The sequence below is a fragment of the Atractosteus spatula genome, chromosome 1 (genome assembly GCF_055471065.1).
Source record: "Atractosteus spatula isolate fAtrSpa1 chromosome 1, fAtrSpa1.hap1, whole genome shotgun sequence".
NCBI lineage: Eukaryota > Metazoa > Chordata > Actinopteri > Semionotiformes > Lepisosteidae > Atractosteus > Atractosteus spatula.
The window spans coordinates 10,572,012-10,596,019 of NC_142706.1; the positions used below are offsets into that span (position 1 = coordinate 10,572,012).

At 38.7% G+C, this 24,008-nt stretch overlaps 1 protein-coding gene across 4 annotated transcripts in view; it reads right to left on the bottom strand.

Annotated features, from left to right (window-relative positions):
• The window catches only part of palld (palladin, cytoskeletal associated protein), a 129,404-nt gene that overhangs the window by 88,136 nt on the left and 17,260 nt on the right, over window positions 1-24,008 (bottom strand). The window lies entirely within an intron of this gene.

Sequence of the window (24,008 nt, forward strand, 5' to 3'; positions counted from 1 at the left end):
AAAATGAATGGCTATCAAATGGGAACAACTTGCTGTCACATAAATACGTTAAGAAAACAAAATGGTGATGTTTAACCTCTAATACATAACGCACCTCCCAGCTGACTGTCATTCACACCAGGTTGTATTATGTTTCAAAACAGACTGAACACGACTTGTTTTAAAGAGTCGCTCTCATTATGTACGCCGCTGGTTTGAGTCTGTGTTGTGACCTTAGCAGGCCGCGGCCAGGATTTCACAACTATCAGCACATGAGTGTCCAAGCACCAGTCTGTATCAGTTTACCGCGCAGCGCTGACCCTAGAGACGTGTTTAAAAAAGTTAGAGGAGCGAGACGCTACCTTGTTGCAAAATACTGCAGGACTTGTATTATGAATAACATCAGATGACTCAGATGACTGTAAGCTTATGAGGAAAGCAAGTTCTGACCATTTGCAGCCATGCTGCTTCAAGAACCATAGCTGCAAAAAGCAACTGGTACTTCCAGATTGGCCTCAAAGAAGCAGGTTCTGGATTTTGTGTAAGCACAATTATTACTCCAGCTTTAAGATCTATAACCCTAAAATACATGCCTCAGAAGATTTATACAGTATGTGAAAACTCTTTTTTGGGAGATATATGACATGCTTCTGTCTTAGGTGAAACATTTGTCAGAACTCAGAATAAAAAATAAAATATGCTAATGAAATAATGGATAAAAAGAAAAACTGTCTTCAGTGAACATTTTAATAATATACCTTGAGCTGAAATAATCTATTTTACTGTTGCACAGCCTCAACAAAACAGAAACCCAGCGATACAAGAGACTAGAAGCAATTAAATACTATACATCACAAATACCTGATGACATTCTGTAGCTGTCAAAACACTAAGGGATGCAATTCATGGACTGCTAAGTTCAATATTGCACCGGTTAATCAAGAAGGAATTGTCCACACTGGAGAATTGTGATTGTCTACTATTCAAAAGAAAAGTAGGACAAAACTATGTCATATAACTGCAGACCAAAAAGTCTTACATCTGGAGCCTATGAAGTTTTAGATTAATTAGAGTTAAGCTGTTTGTGTGAAAGCAGGCTTCTATGAGGATAAGCATTGAATTAGAAAAGACATCATGTAATTCAAGAACTTGTTAGATTTCTGTATTAACAGGAGCAAACGCCTAAAGGATACATAGTGAAACAATGCACAACTGAAACAGAAGAAAGTAATGCAGCAGTTACAGATGAATATATCCCAGTGTTCTCAAAAAACATAGAAACTTAAAAAAAAGGCAAATCACAGCCAGGGAAAAGAACATGGGGGGAAAAAACAGAGGTGCTCATGAGCAGGAAACAAGCACAATGTACCTCTGAGAAATAAAGACCAAACAGCTGCCAGTATCATAAAGATAATGTATTCATCTCTTTCAAGCAATTATATATCTATAAAACTTTATATTAATCAGGCCATAATGATCTGGTATTATGCATAATTATCATGGCAACAAATTAGATAGCCCATAATTTTCTCCGGTTTCCAAAATAAACAGGAATCAGCTCATGGCAGCCCCACTATTTCAAAACCTTGAAGCATTTACAGAAACAGATGTGGCCTTGATTCTCTGTTTCTTGACTTTATCGAACAAACATGATGGAACAACCTATATCTTTTATAACATTCTCAAGCACTCATGATAAAAAATGTAACTTTAATCACAGCGCTAAAGCTCACAGTTTATAAATCACATACATTTATTTTATTAGTCCATCCAATAATTTCAGTTAAAGCTTTGTCTTTCAAGAGGCCCTAAGTTAATGGAATAACCAATAATTCAATGAGCATTTCCATCAAGTGTGATACAAATATCTGACTATTTCTGTAATTTCTAGAGTTTTCAGCTTCAGAGTGTCATGTAGAAATTAGTATTAATTAGTGTCATTAGTAGTTTCCATCTTTGGTCCTCAAAGAGCTACTGGGCTTTGATTCACTTGGAGTCTTGTATTACTCTTTCAAACTGGTCTGGAAGAACAGCATGATCTTGGCTATGCCTGTGTGCCTCCCGCTGCTTAATGATTAACTTCATCATGCTCAAAGACATGAGTAATGCTTATAGACTCTTCTCCTAATCAATGCCTTTATATCACTTTGCCACTTTGTTGTTCTGAAAGTGCTGTGGTTTTTAGAGTTGAATATTTGCTTGAAATTGTTACCTGGCCAAGGAATGTTACAGAGACAGACATACTTATTCTGAAATTACTATTATTGCACACAGAATCCATGTTTCTTTGGGTTTGGTCCAGTATACAACTATTGGATCAGGTATCTCATGGGTAAGAAGAACCGCAATCAAAGTGTTGGAACTTGGGTCTGACAAGGTACAGTATTACAATGCCAGGCAATGGCTGCTGAATAAGATGTAGTCCGGGTTAGAACATAAGACCTACTGTAAGAGAACTGATCCATGACTGGTAGTTCTCTCTGCAAGCTCCTTTCCAAGCTTAGGAACAGCGTTGCATCATTTACAAAGATTTTACAAGATCTTTGGTTTTCTCCAGTTGCCCTGAGCAGCCGAACTCCACATGAGTTTGGGTCTTTACTGCCTCTGCTAAGGGCTATGTGAACACAGCTTATGTAGCAAGGGGGAGAAGGGGCTCACCAAGGCTTCTTATGGAATTAAAGGGCTTCCAACTGTGAGCCACTGCAAAGGTATCCCATAAGCATGTAGAATTCCTCTGTTCCCAGTATTTTACCACTCTTTATTGACCAAAATGCTTCGTTCATCTCCACCACTGTGATGTGGGTATCCATGCCACCCCCCATCTCCATCTCATCCCATCTCATCCCATTCCAGAGGGAGATCCCATCTCATCCCATTCCAGAGGGAGATCCCATCTCATCCCATCTCCCTCTTAGGCTGTGCGTTAATCCCCTTTTTCTGCACTCTTCTTACCTGAGTAAAGAAATAGGAGGAAACAGGAAGAGTCAATCTCATTTTTTTCAACCGTTATCTTTGAACCTTGAATAGGAATGACTTTGCCTTTTTTGTCTTTGGAGCTCCAGCCACGTCAAAGGCTCTTTCAGGTGTTTGCCACTTTTGCAGACCCTCTTCAGCTGTTTTTCTAGATCCTTCTTTTCTCTTGCTTTTGCCTGGAGCAGCTTTGAGCCAAGGCCTTGAGTTTCACTTTCAATACCTCCAACCATTCCACTACTGTGCCTTGTACTCTTTAGGTCAGTCCAGCTCTCACGGTGCACCTTGCACAGCTTTTTGCAGCAAGCTTCCTTCTTCCTCCAGTACCTCCAGTTTAGCTTCCAACAGCCCCAGCTGAAAGCCAGCAGGTGGCATTTGCCACTTCAGCCAAACTGGCACATCCAAAAACCAAACCAGTGACACCTCTGCGAATTCCAAGTTAGCAGGAAGAAAGTACAAGATGCAGCTCTTCTAGAGTTCCGCCAAGTCTTTCCTGTCTTTTCTGGACAGCAGCGGCGGAAGAGAGTGTATTCCTCCCGTGCTCCAGCATGACCTCCCTCTTTTCCACTTAAGAGAATAACAGCGAGTCGCTTTCATCCCTAAGGAGTACTTCTTCTTAGGAAAACATATGTTTTAAGCTCCCAAGAAATTTAATGTACGTCCATGAGGCATTCATTTCTCCTTAAATGTAGTTCCTCGTTGTTTGGGGCCTGCAGGGAGTATTTTGAACTTGCTCCCAGTCTCGCAGGTGAAACGGGGAAAAACATTCTAACCCAGCAGTCTGATCCTTCCATCTGCCCCTGTGGCTTGTCCGGGGATTTGTAGGCGTCCTGCTCCGGGGCGGCCTCAGCGATTCTTCTTCCTGGAGCCTCTCCTGCCTCCTGCTGCTCTTGTCCTCTTTGACTCAGCATCTGGTGCAGTCAGCGTGGTGGCCGATGGCGTCTCTGTGTCTGTATGTAGTGCCCCGTAGGGGGTTTCAGTTCCAGCAGGGCTCTCTTCTTTCCCCCTTGTCCTGCTGGCTTGGCTGCTTCTGGCTCTTTGTACTACAGGGCTCTTCCCCAGGCCTCAGCCCACTGGGCTCAACCTGAATTGATACCGGCTCCAGCAAAGCAATCACCTTCTCCTTTTCTGTCAGAAACAAGATGCCAGGTAGGTAGCTTTGCAAGGAACACCTCTCAGGTTTGTTTGTTTTTTTAAAAGCCAATAGCTACAGAAATTTTTCCTCTTCAAAAAGCACATGAATTGAGTAAATAGTTAATGGAACTTTGGGAACTGAAATCTCAGTTCAGACAGAAGCAGTTCTTTCCTAACAACCAGGAGAGGAATCAAATAACACTGTACATGAAATACAAAATTCCTGTTTATGGATTGGATGTTATTATACATTAAATAAAACTGCAGTGTTGTAAAAAATAATTACGTTTTCTGTGTTAAACAAAGCATTACTTTTACATACACCTCTGATCAAGACAAGGCTGACTGCATTTTTCTATTTAAGTCCACATACCACTGAATTAGTTTTTAGTTCTCCTTCTGAATTAACATAACCTTGCTTGACCCTGCGTTACTTGCCTGTTTGATGGAAACAGTCATTGAGTAAGGTACAATTTCACCACAAACGAGGAGAAGAAAATGATCACATCCAGATGAGAGCAAGATTTGTCGTCAACCAACTATTATGTTTTGTCTTTTAAAAAACGTTTTGGCGCACATTCATGATTTGAACTTCCGGAAACATGAAAGTATGCATACAAGACCAGATAACCTTATGGTTTAACACGCAGAATGCTGCTTTAATGTTATGTTGCCTCTCTCCAAGTGACATCCAAATACTCATATTAAGCTTTGAAAGTCTGCCAGGCCACACCGATACAGGAACCACAGGAATCTCAACAACTGCTTTATAAAGTTTAGGTCCCATCTTTAATTGTACCAGGGAATTTGGGCTGGACTGAAATACTAAAAATACCAAGCACTATTAAGAAGACTGTGTACTTCCTATCCTTTTTGCTTAATTACAATGCTTACTGAATATCTAAAAATTAACGAGCCATTTCTTGGCATCACAGGAACTTGGCAGACAATCGATAAAGCCTTTTGTCACAATACAAATAAATGCATTAATCTATAAACTCGCATGCATCCAAGTCATTAAGCTAGTGGAAGCTTGGCTTGAACACCCAACCCCAGAATACTTATTCTAACACAGTAGGGTACAGAAACCCACTGTTTCGCCATTAAATCAGCCCTAGCTGGGTCTGAATCACCCGAACCACAAACGCTTTTAGCGGCTGCAACTTTATGCCATGGAATGCGCTGCAGCAGACGGGAAGTCGCTGAGGAGCGCTCGTGGAGGCAAGGCCAGGAAGCCAGAAACACTGCCTCCAGCCGAACTCTTCCACTTCAGAAAGGGGAGGAAACTGGCAAGTGACATCACTAGTAAATCATTCTCAAAAACTGCAGCTGCTGCAGAACAAATGAAACCCGCAAAGAGGAGAGGTTCTGCAAAGCCAAAATTTCACAAAACCGCTCTCCTGTTCCGAAGCATATGTTCATACGCGCAGCAAATGAAGAGCTGCTGTACTGCTGGCTTGCCAGTTTTACAACATTAAGGGAACACAGTCCAGAAGAGAAAGGTCTGCTATCTTTCCTGGTATTCAACATTTTTCAAGGACACAGACTGAAGCATTTTCAGTTCTGTAAAGTACATTAAAGTACTACAGAGCTGATATTAATATCAGTAATACTGACCGCAATGCAATGGTATAATTTACTGTAATACATCTTTATCATTGTGGTATAAATAATGCATTGCCCCAGTCTCAACATTCCCTCCCAGGTCAGATAAATAATACTGACAGGCTTTCTCCAGCTATGATCACACAGAGGAAACATTTAATTAGGCAGAGTCTCTATGATATGCGAAGTGAAGATGAATACCTGCTCAAGGGGCTCCACTGCTACAGTCATGCATGCAATCTGAGTGTTATGATCACGGTTTTGAGCCCCAGTCATGTCATTAACTGGCTGTGATTGGGATTCCCCAAGTGGCTGATCACAATATTGTAAGGTTGGCTCAGTGACCCCTGCAATAAAGACACCTGGGACCAAAATCTTGCTTTGGTTGGAGTAGAAGCCACATCACCCTGCAGCTCACAACTAGCAACCCACTGAAGCTCAGCAGGTGTGAGCCCAGTCAGTACCTGGATGGGAGACTAAGTTGCTGCTGGAAAAGGTGTTAGTGGGGCCAGTAGGGGGCACTCACCCTGCGGTCTGCGTGGGTCCTAATGCCCCAATATAATGACTGGGACACTACTACTACTGTAAAAAAGAGCCATCCTTCGGATGAGACATGTAACCAAGGTCCTGACTCTCTCTAGTCATTAAAAATCCCAGTGTGTTTCTCGAATAAAGTGGGGGTGTTACCCCAGTGTCCTGCCCAAATTTTCAATTGACCCTTACCAGTAATTGCCTCCTAATAATCCCCATCTATGAATTGGCTTCATCACTCTGTTCTCCTCCCCACTAATAGCTGGTGTGTGGTGAGTGTACTGGCGCACTATGGCTGCCGTTGCATCATCCAGGTGGGGCTGCACACTGGTAGTGGAGGGGAGCCCCATTACCTGTAAAGCACTTTGAGTGGAGTGTCCAGAAAAGTGCTATATAAGTGTAAGGAATTATTACACTTTAGTTGGAATTACAATTATGTGTATTAACTCCTGAAGAAGTCTCAGCAGCTAAAACATTGTTTTTCTTCTTTCTAGTTTTCAGCATGGTGGTAGTCTTTACTTATTCCTTCAAAATCATTCTTTGTCAGTCATCAGCAGGCCACACATAAAACACCAGCAAAAACAAATGCAGAATAATAACAGAAATGGCACCAGAAGACTGTAATAAAAAAATTCTTCTCAATAAATCCTTCGGAAAGCTAAACTATGGCAATTAACATTTTTTTCCAGAGAGTAGTACATCATTCCCTGAGAATAATCAGCCTGTACAGAATGTTATACACACACAATTTTAAATGAAGTGAGACAGAAAACCTTCAAATGCATATTTATCAAAGGGACATATTTCACATTAGACAAGTTTTCTGGGATAAAATACCTAAAGATAAAGTATTTGGGGATTTCTAGCTATATTTACACTAGTTTTATAAGTGTCAGCTTTTGTAAAATGCCTGAATTATACAATCCCATTGTCGATTTTTGTTATTTATATACTGTAAACCCTTTATGTCTTCATAAACAGGCAGTATCATTAAACAGTATTTGGCAACTGTACGTGCTTTCAAAATCCCTCTTGCAAACACATCCAATTTTTTCTGAGTATATGCAACAATGGCACAAAAGGAGTCTTGGCAGAATAAAGGTAGAGTATCATTTTCTAAAGTTCTAAAAGCCTTTAATGTAAGGCTAAATCCCGTAGTTATGACCCCCACCTTTTGGAGATAATTGAAATCACACCCTGCCCCGTAGGAAGCTACAATAAAACATATATTCTGACACACTGAGAATGAGCCATCAGTGAACCTATGAAACCAAGAAATCTATGAAACAACACTGCACAACACCATGGAAGACAGTGCGTTAACTAAAGTGATGATTGATCCTAGTTAATTTCTAAACCACTGTTGTTACAAGCGCAGATGACAAAGACCTTAGGGTCAGATGTGTTGACATTTGAAGAAAATACATCTCGTGTTTCAGAGGCTTTCCATGAGATGGATTGCTTTCCATGAGATGGATTTAAGTATCTGTAGTTATCCATGCTCTGTGGTTCCGTAATGTAATGTCCATTAAAATTAAAAAGACAATAAAACCTGTGGCTAACCTTACACAAGCCATAATAAGCAGCTGGCAGCCAGAGATTTTAGTGAGCAGCTATGTGGTTGGCCTGTTATCTAATTACTAATATATTTGCCTGATGCTTTAATCCAAAAGGGGACAAATATTTGCACAGCTAAGTATTTTACTGGAAGGTATTTGCCCAGGTCTCACTTTCAAGTCCAGAAACCTAGCCAGAGCCAATAAACTGACAAAAAAACCTCTGTCAAAAAGCAGAACGCTATTCTGTATTAAAATATATTTATTTTGGACATGTTTTTTAAACAAAGCTCCAGCTCTAAAAAGGTTAATTACTATCATAGTAAACAACATAGTATACTACTCTTTCATTGTGAAAAAAACAAAAACCAAAAAGCAATGAAAAGCTACGTCATCTAGTACCACCACAAAACTCCTCAAGACACTTATTCTGTATAAACAGTCCTTTTAGATAATGTAAGCATAGTAATATGTGTTGCCATATAGCATTTATGTTTCGTTTTTACAGGCTGATTGTCACACGTGTGAACAATGGGGTCTGAAAATAAAAGTTAAATGCTTCCTCTTGAACCACTGGCATCTTCACTAGTTGTGCAACTATTTAAACAAACCTGGAGTTTTGATTAATGCTCAAGTTAATGCAGACATTTGTATGTAACTTGACTGTTCATCCAGTCCAGTCAAACAGCAACAAAGAAACACTAAGGATTTGCTGGTATTTCTCTATACTCCCTTTGGAACAGTCATTGTGGTTAACCTTGCTTTGCATAGTCAGTTACGCTACACAGACCTAAACAATTAATAATAGTTCATTGGCAGGTTCACATACACTATATGGAAAATAATAAAGTCTCTCCAGACAAGCATTTCAAGCTACAGAATGAGCTTTCTTCACTTACCAACACTCAGATTCCATGGAGAAAGCGCTGCTGCATATCTCAATCTTTGCCTACCTACACGGCTCAAGTTGAACCACAGGGATCTGCTGTCTGGCTTTAAGTGCAACACAGCACAGAAGATTGAGCGGAGAAAGAGTGAGGGAGAGAGAGAGAGAGCAGACAGAGCTGCCAAGTTCCAAACAGCGAGAAAATTAGCCGAGGCTGGTTGGAAAAACAAAGGTTTCTGTGACCCAGGGAGACAGACTTTAACCTCCTGGCTCTGCTTCAGCTGCTGCTGTTTCTGCTTCTCCTATTGCTTTATGGGGGCACTGATAGTATCCCAAAATAAAACCGATGACAAGAGCTTGGGGATCCGCCTTCTACCGGCACGCTGCCTGCCAGCAGACCTTCAGGCATATCAGGCTTATCAGCGTACTGGGAAAAAGTCCTGGGAGAGAGAAGGTAAAGAACCTACCAGACGATACGCGTGTGGAATTTGTCCCCTTTTCAGAGCAGGTATTGAAGCAGCTCCATTTGTGTTCTTAAACGTGATAGCCTTCACATTCAATGTGCCAGAAAACCTCAGGGAAATCTGTAGACACTTAATACATTACTAGTGGGCTCTTTCCTCTGACACAGAATATGATAACAGTTTTCCCTGTGGTGCTAGAATTTCAACAAATTAGGACCTTTATAACAAGGTCCACATGGTGACTTTCTTACGCATATACATGCATCAGTGTTCATTATACGGGTTCAAATGGGTTAGCACGGGGTCTGAAAACTACAGGGAAGAAATAATTAACCAAAGCTATGTTGAAAATGTCAGTAATGCTTGAGCATTTGAAATAGATTGAATATTTACCTTAAAATACTTCAATCCTCAGCAAATACGCTTAAACATGAACTAAGCAAAGTGCAAACTTGGAGAACCTGCCTGTATGAGTTTCCAAGAGTGCTGCTGCAGTGGCACAGAAGCCACAGCACTTGACTCCATTACAGAAACAGCAACAGTGTTGGCTGGATGACGAAGGAGATTGAAAGAAAGCAGAGGGGAGCTCAACTTAATCCCTGCTTTTGAAAATAAGCTGGCTTACGTGAGAGGAAAAAAATACATAACTTCAAACGTGTAAGAAAACTGACTAATGCTTCCTGAAAGTCAAACAGAGACTACTGAAACAGCAGAAAATCAAGGGACTGGATTGTGTGTGTGGGGAGGGTGGGGGGCAGAGGGGGAGGGGGTTAGTTTAGGTTCAGTGAAGAAACTTATTTTGTCGTGGATAGGAGGAGAGCTTTTTTGCTTTGTGCTGCTAAAGTACATTATGCTGCAGCACAACTGCCAATTTTAGTTTATGACACTGAAAAAGACACTAAAACGAGTAACAGCAAATTATGACTTTCTATGAGAAAAAAAATTGCTGCCCTTTTTAGGCCTTTTTAATACACCATGTTAACAAGTGGCTGCTACTTAGTAAAAGTCCAGTATCTTCTTCAAAGGCTTGTTCCAAAATAATCCTTTTTACTTCTTCATAACAGCACTTCCCTGATTGCTGTATTCTTCTAGTAACTGAAGCCATATGTTTATCCAGAGAAAAGTCCGCAGCCCTTTCAAACTCTCCAGCATCGCCAGCTAAGCAGTCCTCACTAATAGAGGATGGAAAATGAAGAGGAGGCCTTTCGGCGCATCTAGCAAGTCTGGATGCTAGAAGCTAATCGATCCGAGAACCTCACCCCGCCCTTTCCTGAAATAAGCCGGGGGTTCGGCTTCAATAGCATGGATGCATAGCTTGTCCACCCTTGGCTTTTTGTGCTGCTCCACACAACACACGAGAGACCAGCTGACCAGCCAAGACAATCCATTTCTGCTGATCAGTGGAATACGCTGTAACATCAAATCTTGAGTACCAACAGGGTGAGGAGAGAGGAGGTGGTGGTGCCACAGCGAGTGAATACTGTAGGTTAGTGTACCAAATGCGCGTCTTCATCGGGGGGGGGGACCTCTAGCACTTCACTCTGCGAGTTAAAAATAACCCCTTCTGTCTAAGCACCTGGCCACAGGCTGACAGGACTGTGGGCTACATTCCCAGTCTGCGGCCAGCTCTCTGTTCGCTCAAAGCCTCCTGTCCCATGGGGAGGTTTAAAACCTTACTGTCTGTAAGAGTTCGGGGGGGCTTGAAATTTATAGTTCAGAATACTGTAAACTTAATCCTGCTCAACATTAAGTCAGTTCCTTTGACTAGATGCATTACACAAAAATGTGAAGACAATAAATCTCCTTTCACACAAAAAAGCATGACATATCGGAAAGTAGGGAGGTCCACAACTCACAGAACACTTTAAGGCGAGTCATTACTTTATAAAACATGCTTTAAACAAATCAGTGTGTCAAATGATTACACCTTTGCTAAGTTGAATTCTTGCTTTAAAACTGTGTGAGGCATGATGATCGCGATCTCGAAAAAGTTACACTGAAAGGTTTATTTCTTTTAGTTTAAACATCTTCAGCTTAAATTACCTTAAAAAAACGTCCTGTCTCAAAATGTCCAAAGTGTTACTGATGGGACTAAATAGTCATCTTACCAGGAAGAGATTCAAAATCTCCTGAGGAAAACTTGAGTGGATCTGCAGCTGTGGGTCAGTGGCACAGGGTAACGGAGATGGAAAGTGTCATGACAGAGTGATCCAGTAAAAAAACTAGAAAAACCTGCTTTTAACGATAGGTGTACAAAAATAAGTTCTGTTTCTTTAAGAAATCATTGAAAGCTAAAAAAAATTGAAATCTCAATAAGTAAGAGAAAAGGGACCTTAAAATAAAACAGCAGCTTGTGTGTTCGTGTGCTTGTGTGAACTAATATCTGGTTCGGTCATGTGAAAGGGTTAAATGTCATGCCCAGAAAATTCCCACGCTTTTAGGCCACTATTTCAGAGAGTTTAACCCATAATATTGGCTTCTCTCTTTCATGAGAAGACAGAAGGACAGTCTAGTGTGGTATGCTAGAATATAATACTATATACATGTACACCAAGACATTGATTTCATGGGATTCTGTAGTTGTACACCTGAAAAATCTCAGGTCCTGGCTTATTGACAAGATAGAAAACACTGGTTTGTGCTGTGTGATTCACTCAGTCATTCACTTTACCTCATATGTTATCTTGCTTTAGGGTGCCATAAAGAAACCAACCATCACAGAAGAGTTTCTTGGTACCCATGTAAACAAATACTGTACATCCACTCTAAATAAAGAAGACTCAGACTCTGCCCTGATGTCATCCCCATTATTGCTGTATATCTGCAATACAATAAAGAACTTGACTTTTATTGCACCCCTCGTCTTAAAGCACTGGGTTAAGGCTTGCAAAGCCTTTGTTAAAGAAACACAAGCTTAGGACTTACATTTGGTCCGAATTGCTTTTATTATTGAATATCGGAAAAGGAAGCCAAACGCAGAAGTTGTGAGAGGTCATACTCCGACCAACCAGTAACTCCAGACATTTAGGCCTTTGTGTATACAGTACAGTATATCATCAGAAGAGAAGACAATAAATCCCCTTGATAAAAACAGATTTCTAATCTACCTTACTGATTTGTGTTCTCACAGCTATAAAATACTGCACTTTCTACTATTTACTTCCAAGAGAAGACTTCTCATAAGAAACTCTAGGCTGTTTCTAAGAATCATGCAGAAAAGGATGTTCAGTACCAGTTTGTCAGTGAAAATGGTGCCCCTTCTTTTAATTCAATGAACCAAAAATTCAGACTTGATTGTCAAAGCAAACAGAGAAATACTCCAACTTAATTCATTGGGCTAATGTTTTTATCCAAAATAACTTGCACCTGCTGGCATTTTTACAGCTGCATATTTTGCTGAAACAATTTGAATGAAGTACCTTCTTCATGGGTACAAAAGCTGTTCACCCATACCTTGGAGGTGAACCCACAACCTCACTAGTAACAGATCCTGCTGAACCACTCTGTCAGCCTACTGTATATTGATCAAATTTATTTCTATCAATATCATATATATATATAACAAATAAGGTCAGCTGCCCAGGACTTAAAGCTGATGATTTTCTTTTTCTTTTTTAATGGTAAACACATCTGAAAAAATAAAATCCATATACTGTAGCACTTTACCTTCAAGGCAAGATAAAACAGACTTCCAATAACCTCTGAATTAAAACGGATCCATCTGAAGTTAATGTAAAGAAAAAAAATGTACTAGCTCAGCATAGTTCTTTGTAATTACAATCTCTGATTCATTACCATTCCACTTCTAAAAGGGCTGCACCACCCACACCAAAGAAAAAGACAAAACCCTGGTTTAGATTATCTAATAATGAATGCATTTATATTTCTTTCAAAATACACCCTTTTAATGAAAAGCTGACCTTTAGTAGAACGTTTGCATCACAATCCTGAGCCCTTTACGTATCCTTTGATTTCTTATCTCCAAAGATAAAGGTTTTCATTTTGATCAACCATATTAGCAGGACCATGTATTGAAACAAACTGAAATTGCTTCTTCTTGCTTTTAGTGGTGAATGGGCATCCTTCGGATTGGTTGAAACATTAAATGTTTTGAAAGAGAGCAAGTTTTTCCTTTGGTGTCCTGGCTAAATCCCTCTATGGGACTGCACAATCTGGCTTCCCTGAAGATCGCCCTTCACTCAGCTGGTGGAGAAGTTCCTCATCGCTCAGCCTGCAGTGCGACACATGTGCTGATGTGTAGAGGGGCTGCTGACACACTTTGACGGCTCTGCATCACCCAAGTGGCTTCATGGGTGGATGATGAGGATACTATCCTATTTATAAAGCATTTTGGCATCCTTTGGACTAAAGAGCCCCATATGAATGTAAGAAATTATTATTATTAGAATAACATTTTTGACAAATGCACTGCAGTAATATTTAAGAGAACCATAACTGGTATATAGTTCAAAGGCTCAGATGAAACTATATCCGCAGTGGTGGAGCCATATGCAGATTACTATTGAGGTCGCTTGCAGGGTTAGATCATCCCTTACTGTATTACAGAAATAAAATGTGAAGTTGCACTAGAAGAAAGATGGACGAGTTGTGAGCGAAATGACTCCTAAAGCATGTAGCACAGTCATGATTTACAATGAAAAGTGATAATGCATGTAACAGGACGTCTCCAAATGCATTACACAGATATAAGCATCCCCCAGAGAAGTCCTCTGTAAAATTTATTGAACAACCGCAGCCCCCTTCCTGCTTCCCTGTCTTAAACAGTCCAGCTGTCCAAATGAAGGCCTAAATCTTTTCTGGGATGTTCTGTACAAGCACATTCAGCTGGCACCACAATGACAGGAAGTTAACAAATGTGCCGCATCTAATACTTAGACAGCATCCTACAAAATGTAGCCCTTTCATTCAGTTATTCTGCCACACTAATCTTCTGAAGATAAGAGATTTCTTTTTAAGGAAAGTGACAGTTAAGCCAAAACAAAATGAGCAAAATGTGCCTGAAGTCCTCTTTCTACACGATTTTTGGCAGCTAAGGAAATCCACTTTATCCAATTAATGTATATGGAGTCAGATAAAAGAGGTCAGCTATAAATTCTCAATACACAAGATCTGCACAACCTCCTTTGGAGTGTTTCAGAGGCAAAGCCTTTATATGGTCTTTACACTGAATTGTATTACCTCACACAATCACCTTCTGTATATCATACCTGCTTGCAGTGTCAAAAACAAAACAAAAACCTCTTTAGTTCTCTCTTTCTTCTTCCTCAGTGTGGGTAATGTGTGAAAAAAAGCAATTGCAACAGTTCACTTCAGCTATTCTTTTTGTTGTTTTCTTTTTATTTAGGAATTGACTCTTTGAGATGACGACTCGCAGGAATTTAATCCTCAGCTCCGTGTGCTGTGTTTTTTGTCTTTTGAGACTGTAAAAAAAACCTTGATCAAGCAAAGCTCTCTTTTCTAAAATATCAAACAGATTGTGACATTTAAGAAGCGTCTTTTCCTGTGAATGTTTTTTTTTCTATAACTAGGTCAATACAGTGGAGCATGGTGGCGCAGTGGCATATTGAATATTTTCCTTGTGTTTGTGTGGATTTTTGCCGGTTGCTCTGGTTTCCTCCCACAGTCCGAAGCCATACTAGTAGGTTAATTAGCTTCTGGGAAATTGATTCTAGTGTGAATATGTGTGTTTGTGTCTGTGTGTGCCCTGTGAAGGACTGGCATCCCATCCAGAGAGTATCCTCCTGTGACCCTGTATTGGATAAAGCAGTTCGAATGTGGATGGTTGGATAGATACTGTAGATAGTTCACTACATAATCCATCCAAACAGCTTCTAAGTATTAAAAAAGCTGAATGGGCCCTATGGGGGTGGAAAAAAATACTAAAAACTGCCCCTTTCAATCTATTCCCATGCTGGTCTTCAGTACTCCTGCAGTTGCATAAATAACTATAGTTACTAATTTAAGTTAATTTAAGAGTTAATCAAGCAATAATTCGAGTTTGGTGGTGCCGTAATTCTACAATAATCCAAATGGAAATATCTGCTATTGGAACACTGTTACTGAACACAAATGTAGATGGAGAAGTATAGTACATATTAAATACAACATATTGTACATGGCTATATACCACTGCTACTGGACTACTGTTATTGAACGCAAATGTAAATGAAGTACAGCACATACTGAATATATCAGGTTGTAAATACAGTAGCTATATACTACTACCATACGATAGGAGTGGATACAACTACCATATTGGGAACTGGAGTACCCTACTGCTTCATAACAATTAGAAATGTCCTGAATCTCACCAGTGTCTGGATCACAATACCAAACTAAAAAGCATGATATCATTACTCGGTTTTCTTCTATAAAAAAGCTCATATGACTTTGAAGTAGTGCAGCAGCTCAGGAAGTATAGTGGACAGTGCACTAGTAAGTAAATTATAAACAGGCCTGTGCACAGCACGCTTTTATTTAGAGCTTCTAATTACAGATGTCTAAACCACATTCTGAAATTGTCCTCTTGTGAGGACATGTAATCCAAGAAATGTAAAACCAAGTCACCATCTGCTTGAGACAATGGACTTGCGTTTTATCAAACACAATATATTGGTTTTAGATTACTGAAATGGAAATAAAGACAACAGTCCTTCGATAATCTGTTTGCCTCTGAATAATGTCAAAACATCAGAGTAATTTAAAGTAGATGGGCACTTAAAAATATTTGACTATTTTATATCATTTAAATGTCACAAAAGAATGAAAAGGGCATATTTATAACTCAAATAAATGTACAGTATAGTTATTTAACCAGAATTCCATCACTTGGTGATTAAGACTGAGTTATGTTAAATGTAAGGTTATAGAAACAATGAGAATGACTACAGGATCGCATATATGAAAATAAGGTTCCAGGAGGTAGTTAACATGAATTTTGAAAAGGCTGCATAACCAACTTGTTCAAGTTTTTTGACCAAGCAACAATAGACACACATAGAGCATACAATATAGTGGGTTTATATTTTTCAGAAGGCTTGTGATATAGCTCCTCATAAGATTGCTTGTTTGGACTGAGAATTGGTTAATAACAAGAAAAAACAAATAAAGGGTAAATGCTAAAAAGTATGTAGTGGAGTACCACAAATCTGTACTAGGACCATTGGCCTTCCTATTTATAGTAGTTATCTAGATTCTGATATAGGTAAGTAAACCAGTTATATTTGTATATTATACCAACACAGGAGAATTAGCAAAAATTATAGATTCAGTAAATGATATTCAAAATAATTTTGATATAATTCAACTTAAACTTTGTGACATTTAGACAAGTGAAGTGTTACTGGTAGTAAAACTGTAAAAAACCTCAAATTAAAAGCCATTTACTGTGTTTATGTGGGGAAGCAATAACGTGCAAATAAAATGTTAGTGCATATTAAATAGTTAGAAGTGTAGAATTTTAAACAAGTGATGTTAAGCTAAATTTATAAAATGTACAATTAAGACCTTATTTCAGACACTATGCACAATTTCTGTCACAATATTACAAAAATTATATTTTGCTCAAGCATGAATTCAGAGCAACCAGAAGACATTCCTGGGCTTACAGTAGTGTCCTATAGTAATAGGCTACATGAACAGACTCTTGTTAATCATGAAAAGAGAAGACGAGGGAGGAGACAGATTCAAGTGCTCAAAATATTTCAAAGACATTAAGAAAGTCCACCCGTCTTCAGAATAAACAGAAAACATGAGCTAAAGGACACAAGTGGGAACTACCATACTGTATGTGGAAGTGCATTTAAGACAAAAAAACAGGAGGTACTTACTGTAGTTATGCAAAGAGTTGCAGTCATATGAAACAAGCTACTCAGCCATTTTATTGAAGCCTTTATGCTTTTGCTTCTTTGAAGAAACAACTGGATGAGACCCTCAGATTGATCAGCTACTGAGTACCAAATAGGCTACAAGTACCGATTGGCTTCCTTGTGTTTGTAACCTTTCCTATGTTCTTGTCTTAAATTCTATTTTTGTCTATCTTTATTTGTTAATTGGAGTCATTGTGATTGGCATGGTAATAGAGATAAGTAACCTCTAACTGGAATGCAGTGTAATTACATGACCAGTCTTTCTTATCTGGTCATGTCATTTCTGGTTTTCTGTTTAAGCAGTAATCTTAAGTGTCTTCATCACATACTCCCTAAACTGCCCTGACCATAGCCCATTGAGCTTCTTCGCCTTTCTGTGATACATGTCCTTATCTCCTTCATTAATAGACCTTAAAGTTTAAGTCCATGAATTGCTAGTTTTACAGCCATGATTACATCATAAAAAGACCATTTATTGCTAAATTTTAAGCCCGTTCAGAATGAAAACCTTTTATATTAAAAGTTATCACCGCCCAGATATCAAATATGGTTCTTATTTCTTTAGCAGTGACAGTTTAATACCCTTGGCTGTAGCCATGTCACATGTGAAAAAATATAGATGTGCAGGTTTTGAAGTTTTTATGGACACCATATGATCTTCTTCTCATAAAACGAACATATACAACTCTCAGCAACAGACACGGTGGTATCTGCAAAATGTGTTTGTAATATATTCTTTTTTTTTCCAAAACAAGACATGCTTTGCATAGACCATGGCCGTTTTACAATGAATCTGGCCGTAAAGTCTGTTATTTTAACCCACCGCTGTGATTTCTTCACAGGGGTCCTCTATACAGCAAAGCCTTCCATTTCTTTGCTTGCCTAACAGCTAATAGTAATAGGTAACATTTTGTGACAATGAAAATCCCTCCATAGTTCTAATGTTTTTTAGAGGCGCCCTGTCTCAATGATGAGACTATAGAGAGTGCAGGCTTTAACACTGAAAATGATTTTTTCTTCATAAACATGCATGGGTTCAACAGCAGTGAAATGTTCCACTCCTCAACTGCAGCCTATTCATCAAGATCAAAGGTGTCACACTTCAGGTGAGGTTCACACGTTATGGAATTTGACATCTTTAATCACTGCTGACTTTAATATAATTCTTGGCGTAGATCATGCTATTCAATATGATTCAAAGTCCCCAGAGGAAACAGATTCCTACAGTTCTAAGCCAGCAAGGAGATCAATTTTAATTTGCTGTAAATTCATAGTATCTAAAGTCAAACTGAAAACTAGATCGATTTATCACCACTCATAAATGTGTAAGATCTTAAGTGCTTCTGTTGTCTACAGCAGTACTGCTCAGAAGTTAAGTTTGATGACCGATATGTTTTACTACTAATAGTCCTACACTGTTTTTTTCCATTACGGCCAAGTGATAAGAGCATTTATAATGCTTTTGAATTTTTCATTTTTTTAATTTGTGTTTTAAATATGACCTAAAAGCACTTACGCATTGGATATCTTAAAATAAACTATTTTATTCAACTTGCATTGTTTAATTTTTCATCTTCATGAGTCTGTTGTCATATCTGTCTGTTTAGGTATGCCGGACACATATTAGCAGCTCATCAATCACTTTTGCTTTGATAAATGGATGCAAATATAAGAAACAAAGCATATCATTTAGTCTATACTCTGAAAAATAACAGCTTAGATTCTGTTTCTTTTCAACTCAGCGCCACAGATACATTTATTTTGCTGATTAAAGTTCCAGCCCCCATAGATATGTACTGTACCGTAAGTGTTCAATCAACTTTACAGATAGAGAATTTACTACAATTTGCTCAATGTTTAAATAGGACCTTCACTTCATTAGTCACTTTCTGGACCCCTGAGCAGTTTGTTGCAGGTTGGATGAAGAAGGGGCTGCAGTTACAGATGGTCTGCCACTAGAGTCCTCTAATTGTTGTAAATAGCCTCACTGGGTGTTAATTACCTATTATGGCATTACTGGTGAAGGGTCTGCACAATATCAAAATTATGCTTTTGATATAAAAAGGGCCTACGCAGGGATGTGTTTTTGAATGGTCTTATGTTGTATATTCTGAAAAGGCCTGTAACAGAACCTCCTGGACTTGACTTTGTTGGCTGTCCTGAGTTTTTGAGTATGCAGATCTTTGGGATTGTCCTTGCTCAAACATGGTTGTATAGTACTCAGTCAGTATAACTCATGCTCCTCTTGTGTTTATTTACTGCTATTACTCAGTTTGTGCAAAATACTGTATAAATCAAATGAAAAATGCTTGCATGATTGTGACTGTAAATAGACCTAGCCACGAAAATCTCTCTGTGGCTTTTTCTGACACATTTTAATCACTTGGATATATCTTCAATCTCGTCTTCAGGCATCTTTCAAGAGTTATGCACACCACACACTGGACCCTCGATAAGGTCTTCTGCAGCAGACCTTTTACTGCAACAACCAAACCACAAGTTTACTTTTGAAAACGTGTGACCACCCTTATTATGTACTACTCGCTCAATATCTTTCTACAGACCACCTTTGGCAAAAGCAATCAAGTAACATGCTCACTTTATCGTTCTGCCACCTGCTTATATTTTAAGTTAATACTAATTAACATTTCTGAATATCTGTATTTCTTCTCCTTTATGCAAGTGACTTGAAATATATATTTACCTGTCAATTATTTAGATTTGAAATGTTCAAATATTTTCAATGGAATGAGAAAAAATAAAATCACCAAATTCTTCAGCTGAAGCAAGCAAATTACGTTCTAATTTTATGTCGTATTAAAGTGTGTGTGTGTGGGGGGGGTGTATAGTAATTCTTTCATTCACAATAAAGAAACTGTTTTTAACTGGGCATAACTCCAACTGCTAGACTCGCCTTGTCCATGTTGACTCTCACCAAGTCCATATTAAATCAATTCAGGAAAAAAAGGTTTGTCTGAAGCTTACTTCAAATTAATCATCTCTGAATGTTAAAGAATTCTCTCCAGGTCGTGTGTAAGGTGACAAAGCTATAATCAACACATTTGGAGATCTAATGGTCCATTGTCTATCTATTGTCTAAACATGACAATATTTGACAGGTAGGTAGTTTCTCACTTCAGAAGACAGAATACTTTTAGTCTTCCAGTGCAGCACCACCTAATCTTTCGTGAAGATTAAGCATGAACCCAAGGCCTTGCACTGCTGTCACATTTCACACATGTTCTATTACATACTTATGAATGAACGCCGGGCATCTGGTTTGGCTTTGAGCACGCGGTCAGAGGTTAAGCTAGAAGCAGAGGCCTTTTGTCAATGGTAACGGGTAGGAATGGGGAGAACAGAGGTTTCTCACACAAACTGGCTTAGCAGGAGCCGATATTAAAAGCTGCCAGTGAAATACCTGGTTTAGTGTTACTTTAAGAATGTCATAGTCCAGCCTTAGTTCAGTTCTGAAATCTTTACTTAGCTCAATTTGACATATGTGCTCAGAGGCATTCCAATTAAAGGAGTACTATGGAGTCCAGTACTTGCTTTTGTTGTGGTCTTAATGTTTCTCAGTTCATTTTATCTTTTCCCATGCGTTCAACCTCAGTTTCCTAAGCAGAAGAATCTGATCTGCAGCAGAGGTGAGTGGTGCTGTCATTTTTATATTCCAAATATCTATGCATAATTGTAAATTAACCCTTCCCTTGATCAATACCAAGACCTTGTCAGTAAGGTGCCCCAGAACCCAGGAAGGCAATGAAAGCCCACTCTTTTTGAGCTTGTTCAGAAACTGAATCTGTTGCTTGTGATTTTTTTACCAACCGTACACTGAATTCATAGAACTCATAAAACCTTTCAATTCAATTCATTGAGCTGAAATGCACTTTTGTGTGTGTTGTGGGGTGGTGAAAGCTGGATAATAGATTCATGCATCATTTATGTAAAGGAAATAAAAGTCATTTTCTTCACATGGTCCTCTTTAGATAAAACCTACAGTGATTAATATAACCAGAATACATGAGACTGATATCCAATGCCCATATTAAGATCATGCTTTGTGTAGCTTACCCCTAGCCTGTCTGTTCTCTTTAGAGAACGCTCTCCACAGTTACAAGCACGCATCTGTTACTAAATCACTTGACATCAGGGTCCTATAATCACAAAGTGAGATCCGACCGAGCCAAACCCAGCTAACGCAGGCCAGTGCATGTGGTCATTTGTAAATGTTGTGTCAGCAGCAGGCACCCTGGCCTCCTCCCAGTGCCTCACCCAGTCCCTACTTAGTGCAGAATCCACGCACTCAACTAGACACAGTGGTTCCTGAAACTGCAGCTGTAAGCTGCTTAGGCTACTTGCTGATTGAGCAAGACCTAGTCTGAAAAGTTTGGCAATGTGATTCAGGTCACAATGAGCCATGATAAAGAACTGTGGATCAAGAGTTGTTTTATTTAAAGAAAAAACAGTAAAAAAAAAAGCCTTTCACTTAATTTGTTTAAAAATACTGTGTAAGCACAGAAAAATTACAAAACATTTTCCATGAATTTCCATCCTTTTTACATCTCACACGAAACTAGTCGATCACTGTTAACTTGATCAAATCAAAATCAACTAATTTGATCAAATCTGCAATATTTACCTTAATTGTATCAGGAATTTTAAACAAAATGTAAATTGTTATGTAAACTTTTTTTTTCTAACCAGCAATTTCAATTGTCCTTTAGAATCAAGGTCTTTTTTTCGTCTCACTCATGTTTATAACTCTATAAACTTTTGAAAATGTATTAATTATTATTTAGAACAATCCATTTTTAAGTGCAACAGTAATCTTGCAGGTCTAATATACAGTAATTCTATTTTACCTGGCGTTTGTATTTTATTTTTCACATTAGCCATTATTATTATTCAGCTTGACTGCACTTACATTTAATTCATTTAGGTACAATAAGAAGGGCCTGCTAAAAACGTATCTATGTTCTTTCTCAACATCGGACTTCCAGGAAATTGTAATTAGATGCTTTTGAGGACGTCTATTGACTATTTAGAAATAGTGAGATTTGTCTTAAGCTACTAGGGCTATAGGATGAGGAGGCTGAGCATCTGGAAAAAAAAACAGGAAAACACAGGGAGAACATTAAAACTCCACACTTACTGTATAGCATCCCAGGTCTGGAGTTGAACCCGGGGCCCCAGCACCGCAAGGCAGCAATGCTGGCCACTGTGCCACCCCACCTGAAACATATTTTACATATTTCCTAGAAGGCGGCTCTTAAATTATGTAGAATGTACCGCAGTGAGGCAAACACACGCACAACAAAGATGGAAAACAAACTTCCCATGACGGAACAAGTAATCGCATAGTACCCAATGAGCCACTCAAATCTCTTCGCCACACATTCCTCTCATTCGAAGCCGAACTGTTAATGCCAGAGATGATGATTATTTAAGCTCCTGCCACTCCTTGGCTGTTTCACACACACCTCACTGGGCCTTCTCCACTCGCTTCGACTTGAATTATTGTTCTGTGCGTTCCCTTATCCCCATGCAAGTGTGAAATTTGCTTTGACAAGGTGTAACTTTTTCAGCTAAATGTTAGCATACAAGCTGGAAAAATAGATCATAACCAGAATCCAGTGGAACTGACTGGAATCCTTGAACAATAGCGGCATGCACACTGCGAAACAAGTGCATGGAAGGATTCAATTTAGGACGTAATGCATTGCTTAATCACTGGCTGCTCTTTGGTATCTGCAAAAACGAACGCATGACATTTGCCTTAATCATTTCAAGATACCGTAAATTATTCTCCTTTCTAGCTGATTACATTGGAATTTTCAAAATACAGCACAGTACTGAATACGTCATTATTTCAAGTGTATTTAGCACATACAGTACTGCATCAGCATTTTTTTAAAATATGACATAGCTCTACTCAAATCCTTGTACTGTTTGATATTTCTCAAGAAACCCCCACCTCATAATATATGTCCTGGCGATTAAAATTTTTCTTTACAAAGGAGAATATACTGGATTTTGTTGACAGCTTTAGAATGTTTATGTAGAATACAAATTAATTAGCAATCAAATAAACTTGAGCCGTAACAACAGGTTATCAAGATCATTTGGGTTTCAGAAGTTTCAGGTTTGCAATTTGTCAAGCACAACAGAAACTATGTTTAAACTTCCTAAATAAGTACAAGTGTCAACTGATCCATTATAACTGCTCTTACTCTGTAATCGTTTGTTATTAATATTACGATACTGGATTGAGTACATTGTAATATTGAGTGTATTGTAATATTGTCATATAGGTAATATGTTATGACCTCTTGATATGCTCATTAAAGACAAGTTCCCTCAGGTAATCGAGACAATATAGGTTAATTCAATTCAGTCACAGAATTTAAGGATCTGATGAAGGGCCAAGCTGTCACATCACTGCAGATAGACAATACTTTCACTTGCTGAAACATATCTAGGTTATGGACAAATATTATTAACAGTCCATGTGAAGGTGGCTTGTAGAGAATTTCAAAGACAGGGTGTCCATTTACTAGTTAATCCAAATAAATGAGAACTATAATACAGAGATATGTGCCAAATGACAGTTTCAGAAAGGCAGTTGCCGTTTCTTTGAGTTAGTTAACTGCTAAAATGAATACCCTCCAAAACGTGCTAGATCAGGAACCCAAAACTAGGGAACTGTGTAATAATAATAATGGAAGGGCTTGTCTTCTCTTTTACAATAGAAATATATGGGACTTTTACTGTGTATGTGTTTGAAATGATTCAGAGATAATGGCATGTTTTATCTCTTTGTTTAAAAGTGAAAATTGCTTCCAAATCCGTCAAATATCAAGCAACCCCTCGAGCCGTCATCCTCTTGATATTAGTATAAAAACTGTCCATAAAAAACATCTTATAAATAGTGAAACTATTGACTTCAAGTTAGACTTAACAAGTTTCTAGAATTTATCATACAAATTCCAGT